The sequence below is a fragment of the Bufo gargarizans genome, chromosome 5, assembly GCF_014858855.1.
Source record: "Bufo gargarizans isolate SCDJY-AF-19 chromosome 5, ASM1485885v1, whole genome shotgun sequence".
In the NCBI taxonomy this organism is placed as follows: Eukaryota; Metazoa; Chordata; class Amphibia; order Anura; family Bufonidae; genus Bufo; species Bufo gargarizans.
This window is the reverse complement of record NC_058084.1, coordinates 106,294,590-106,300,589: the sequence shown is the minus strand read 5'-3', so window position 1 is coordinate 106,300,589 and position 6,000 is coordinate 106,294,590. Positions and strand designations below refer to the sequence as shown.

General features: G+C 44.9%; 1 protein-coding gene across 3 annotated transcripts in view; it reads left to right on the top strand.

Annotated features, from left to right (window-relative positions):
• Positions 1-3,674: 3,674 nt before the first annotated feature.
• The window catches only part of DNAJC5B (DnaJ heat shock protein family (Hsp40) member C5 beta), a 206,692-nt gene continuing 204,366 nt past the window's right edge, over positions 3,675-6,000 (top strand). For 2 of the 3 annotated variants that reach the window (XM_044295271.1, XM_044295272.1), the window contains exon 1: positions 3,675-3,812. The gene's annotated coding sequence lies outside the window, so the exon portion shown is untranslated. The remainder of the gene's footprint in view (positions 3,813-6,000) is intronic. The other variant, XM_044295274.1, reaches the window with a different exon arrangement.

The following is a 6,000-nucleotide window of genomic DNA, read 5'->3' as shown; positions in this document are numbered from 1 at the left end:
TGACACACATGACATTTATGTTGCATGTGGAACTGCTATTACTGTTAGTATTTAGGTAGCTGTTGTGCTTTTGTTTGATACCCTTTAAAAGGTCTGTGAAGGAGCAATTGTCGGCATATTGGGACTGTATGATTCAGACCTCCATTTATAAGGAGATGTAAAGTGCAGTATGTGGTAAGTATTGTTTGGTAGATCTCTTTAAATAGGTCAGGGGAGGAACAATAAGCAGACTTGCGTCATATGTTCGGGGACAGAATGACGAGTAGGCAGGCCTAAAATAAGATAAACCTCATTCTTGCCATTGGTTTCTTGGTATGTACCATAAGCCTTGGCAGAAGAGCACTGACTCAAAAAAGAAAAGATTTAACCGCCTCCGGACCGCCTAACGCAGACCTGCGGTCCGGAGGCGGCAGCTGTGCGCTCAACGACGCATCGGCGCGTCATCTCGCGATAGCCGAGATTTCCTGTGAACGCGCGCACACAGGCGCGCGCGTTCACAGGAACGGAAGGTAAGAGACAGGATCTCCAGCCTGCCAGCGGCGATCGTTCGCTGGCAGGCTGGAGATGTGATTTTTTTAACCTCTAACAGGTATATTAGACGCTGTTTTGATAACAGCGTCTAATATACCTCCTACCTGGTCCTCTGGTGGTCCCTTTTGTTTGGATCGACCATCAGAGGACACAGGTAGCTGTGTAAAGTAGCACCAAACACCACCTACACTACACTACACCCCCCCCCCTGTCACTTATTAACCCCTTATGAAACCCTGATCACTTCATATAGACTCCCTGATCACCCCTCCGTCATTGATCACCCCCCTGTCATTGATCACCCCGCTGTCTGATCACCCCCCTGTAAGGCTCCATTCAGATGTCCGTATGATTTTTACGGATCCATGGATACATGGATCGGATCCGCAAAACACATACGGACGTCTGAATGGAGCCTTACAGGGGGGTGATCAATGACAAGGGGGTGATCACGCATATAGACTCCCTGATCACCCCCTTATCATTGATCACCCCCCTGTAAGGCTCCATTCAGACGTCCGTATGATTTTTACGGATCCACAGATACATGGATTGGATCCGCAAAACACATACGGGCGTCTGAATGGAGCCTTACAGGGGGGTGATCAATGATAAGGGGGTGATCACCCATATAGACTTCCTGATCACCCCCCTGTCATTGATCACCCCCCTGTAAGGCTCCATTCAGACGTCCGTATGATTTTTACGGATCCATGGATACATGGATCGGATCCGCAAAACACATACGGACGTCTACGTCTGAATGGAGCCTTACAGGAGGGTGATCAATGACAGGGGGGTGATCACCCATATAGACTCCCTGATCACCCCCCTGTCATTGATCACCCCCCTGTAAGGCTCCATTCAGACGTCCGTATGCGTTTTGCGGATCCGATCCATGTATCCGTGGATCCGTAAAAATCATACAGACGTCTGAATGGAGCCTTACAGGGGGGTGATTAATGACAGGGGGGTGATCACCCCATATAGACTCCCTGATCACACCCCTGTCATTGATTTTTTTTTTTTTTTACGAAGTCTCATATTCTACTAACTTGTGTCAAAAAATAAAATCTCACATGAACTCACCATACCCCTCACGGAATCCAAATGCGTAACATTTTTTAGACATTTATATTCCAGACTTCTTCTCACGCTTTCGGGCCCCTAAAATGCCAGGGCAGTATAAATACCCCACATGTGACCCCATTTCGGAAAGAAGACACCCCAAGGTATTCTGTGAGGGGCATATTGAGTCCATGAAAGATTGAAATTTTTGTCCCAAGTTAGCGGAAAGGGAGAATTTGTGAGAAAATACAACAAAAAAAAATCTATTTCCGCTAACTTGTGCCCAAAAAAAAAAATTCGATGAACTCGCCATGCCCCTCATTGAATACCTTGGGGTGTCTTCTTTCCAAAATGGGGTCACATGTGGGGTATTTATACTGCCCTGGCTTTTTAGGGGCCCGAAAGCGTGAGAAGAAGTCTGGGATCCAAATGTCTAAAAATGCCCTCCTAAAAGAAATTTGGGCCGCTTTGCGCATCTAGGCTGCAAAAAAGTGTCACACATCTGGTATCGCCGTACTCAGGAGAAGTTGGGCAATGTGTTTTGGGGTGTCATTTTACATATACCCATGCTGGGTGAGATAAATATCTTGGTCAAATGCCAACTTTGTATAAGAAAATGGGAAAAGTTGTGTTTTACCAAGACATTTCTCTCACCCAGCATGGGTATATGTAAACTGACACCCCAAACCACATTCCCCAACTTCTCCTGAGTACGGCGATACCAGATGTGTCACACTTTTTTGCCGCCTAGGTGGGCAAAGGGGCACACATTCCAGAGAGCACCTTTCGGATTTCACTGGTCATTTTTTACAGATTTTGATTGCAAACTACTTCTCACGCATATGGGCCCCTAAAATGCCAGGGCAGTATAACTACCCCACAAGTGACCCCATTTTGGAAAGAAGACACCTCAGGGTATTCCGTGAGGGGCATGGCGAGTTCCTAGAATTTTTTATTTTTTGTCACAAGTTAGTGGAATATGAGACTTTGTAAGAAAAAAAATAAAATAAAAAATAAATCATCATTTTCCGCTAACTTGTGACAAAAAATAAAAAGTTCTATGAACTCACTATGCCCATCAGTGAATACCTTAGGGTGTCTACTTTACGAAATTGGGTCATTTGTGGGGTGTTTGTACTGTCTGGGCATTGTAGAACCTCAGGAAACATGACAGGTGCTCAGAAAGTCAAAGCTGTTTCAAAAAGCGGAAATTCACATTTTTGTACCATAGTTTGTAAACGCTATAACTTTTACCCAAACCATTTATTTTTTACCCAAACTTTTTTTTTATCAAAGACATGTAGAACAATAAATTTAGCGAAAAATTTATATATGGATGTCGTTTTTTTTGCAAAATTTTACAACTTAAAGTGAAAAATGTAATTTTTTTGCAAAAAAATCGTTAAATTTCGATTAATAACAAAAAAAGTTAAAATGTCAGCAGCAATGAAATACCACCAAATGAAAGCTCTATTAGTGAGAAGAAAAGGAGGTAAAATTCATTTGGGTGGTAAGTTGCATGACCGAGCGATAAACGGTGAAAGTAGTGTAGTGCAGAAGTGTAAAAAGTGGCCTGGTCATTAAGGGGGTTTTAGCTAGCGGGGTTGAAGTGGTTAAAGATGTACACTACAAGTGTGATAGACAGTTATCTGCACAGAAACATAGATGTACGTATAGTCATGTCAAATTTACCTAGTAAAAGACAAATGCAACGAAATGCACAGTATGAGTTCATACCAGTGGCGTACCTACAATAGAGGCAGACCACGCAGCTGCTATGGGGCCCGTGAAGGGGGGGGGCCCGGAGTGGATGGAAGGCCCCGCCCCTAATTACACTAACATAGCTGCTGTGCTCCACTATCACTTCTCCTGTGCTCAGGGCCCCCCTCCCCTTACATATTTTATCAATCTTCCTGCCGGCTCCTGCAGTGACAGACAGTCCTTAGCCAGCCTATGACAGTGCGCTTCTGTCTGTCTGTCTGCCGGGTGTTGAACTGGCCAATCAGCATTTAGCAGCGTTAATAGCCTGCTGCTGATTGGCTAGCCTAGCTCAGTAGAGTAGACAGACACAGGACTGAGCGGGCGGGATGCTGGACTTGTCTTCACCACACTGCCTGCCCGGCTCAGCGATTTATACCCACCCAGAGACGAACTCCAATCCCCACAGACTGATAATGTCTCCAGAGAGTGTGCCCTGCACAGTTACGGACAAAGTAAGTGCTGTGCACTGTCAAAAGTAAAAAAAAAAAAAGTTAATGGGGAAGGGGGGTGGGTACACTGCCCTCTACATAATCTTATCATATAGAGAACAGTGTGCCTCAAACAGTCCCCACATGAACGCTGCTTGTTGTTGATGCTTATATAGACAACGATGCCCCAGCAGCCACCCCCCAATGAACTCTGTTGCATTAGCATTAAGAAGACTTCATGGAGGGGGGGTGCTGTGCAGAGTGGTCATAAGCAGGAGGAACGATGCTATGCAAGCTCCTGCCCTGCGCTCCTTCAGCTCTGCTCTCATATAAATCACTCTTCCTGCCTGTGCCCACTGTTCCAGGCTTTAGCAGACAGGCAGGAAGAGTGATGTGTGCCGCCCTAGTGAATTCTGTACTTCTGTACACCACTGTCATATCAGCGGTGTACGAAAGTATGGGAGAAAGTAATCTTATGGCGCTTATAATAGGTTCTAATAAACTTTATTTAGTTTATGTGTACTTTAAGTTAGGGATGTCCAACCTGCGTTCCTACAGCTGTTGCATGATGGAAGTTGTAGTTTTGCAGTAGCTGGACGGCTGCAGGTTGGACATCCCTGCTTTAAAGGGTTATTCAGGTTCTTTCAAGTTATCCCCTATCCACGAAAATGGAGGCCCTGTACTCTCTGAAGCCTGAAATGAACTGAGGGGCCAGTTGCACATGTGCACGGCCGTTCTATAAATTTCTATGGGAATTCCGGAGATATTTGAGCAGTGTACACATCCTGTGGATAGGGAATAGTTTGAAACGAGAATACCCCTTTAAGGATTTATATTGTCAGTAGTAGGCTACATACGCATGGAACCATGTCTACTTCAAAATTACGTTAATAATTTCCAGAGCAAAACCTTACGGGAAAATATTATTTTAGTTAGTTTTTAAGTTATTTATCCCTAACGGTTTAATTAGTAGTGGAATGGGCCACAGGTGGGTAGTGGGTGGGGTTAGGGGGGCCCAATTCAGATTTTTGCTATGGGGCCCAATGATTTCTATGTACGCCCCTGGTTCATACCCACACCTATTGCAAAGAGGTGCATGGAAACAAGCACTGTGCCATGCAGTCTGCATAGACAAGCATTGGTGGTAGTACAGGGCCTGTCACAGGTTTTGCATATTGAGAAACCTAAGGCCTCATCTACACAAACCTAAGGCCTTTATCACAGGAGGGAGTTTTCCATCCGGATGCAATGCATGTAGTGAATGCACAGCATCCGGACTTAATCCTGACCCATTCATTTCAAGGGGTCTGTGTAGATAAGCATAATTTTTCACGGATCATTTTTCCATTCAGGAAAAATCGCAGCATGTTCTATAGCGGAACGGAAGGCAACACCGACACCAGCTGTGCAAAACAGAACTTTCTTTACTGAAAGATATAGCAATGAACACAATCCCAAATATGGAGGAAAAGAAAATGAAGTTACATACCCTCAGCCACAGCTGAGAACCCTTGTGTTGCACAGCGAGATGCACCCTGGTGAATACCGAGGAAGTTTGCTATAATTTATCTACTGGCGGGCCCACTAAAACTACCCCACCATGTTATTACTCTGTTGATGTCACGGATGGTGTAACAGAAAACAAGAAGTTACAAATAAGGATCCGACTGGCTTGATCTGAAACTAAGGAACAAAAGGGTGACCCCTATTTAAGCCCTGAAACTCTCCCTGTCTTCTCAGCCCATGCAAAGATCTCTATGATAGAAAATTGCATGCCCTCGCGTCTCGACTGTATGACACCTGAACACCCTATAATAGTGAGGGGACACGACCACCGGCTCCCTACACTTAATACGGAGGGAGTCAGGGTCATCTAGGATCAAGCAAACAGGAAAACACAAATCAATGAACAGACTTATCTGTAGAAGGATCAGTTGTAGCATCCAGCATGTACACACTCCAGGAAGTTGTATAAACCGCAAAGTGATGCAGAATGGGAAGGTATTTAAAGGGATGCAATCAGTGCAACTACATGACAGCTGAGAGAGGCTAACGAGATGACAAAACGAAAGCAAAACAAAAGAACCTCAAGCAAGAGGTTCTGAAGAACGTCTGTCAGAGCTTCTCAGATGTCTGGTGGTGACAGTTGACGACATGAACGATCAAGTGAGTGCTTAGTACGAAGTTATCTGCGGTGCAGCACAGCAGCTTA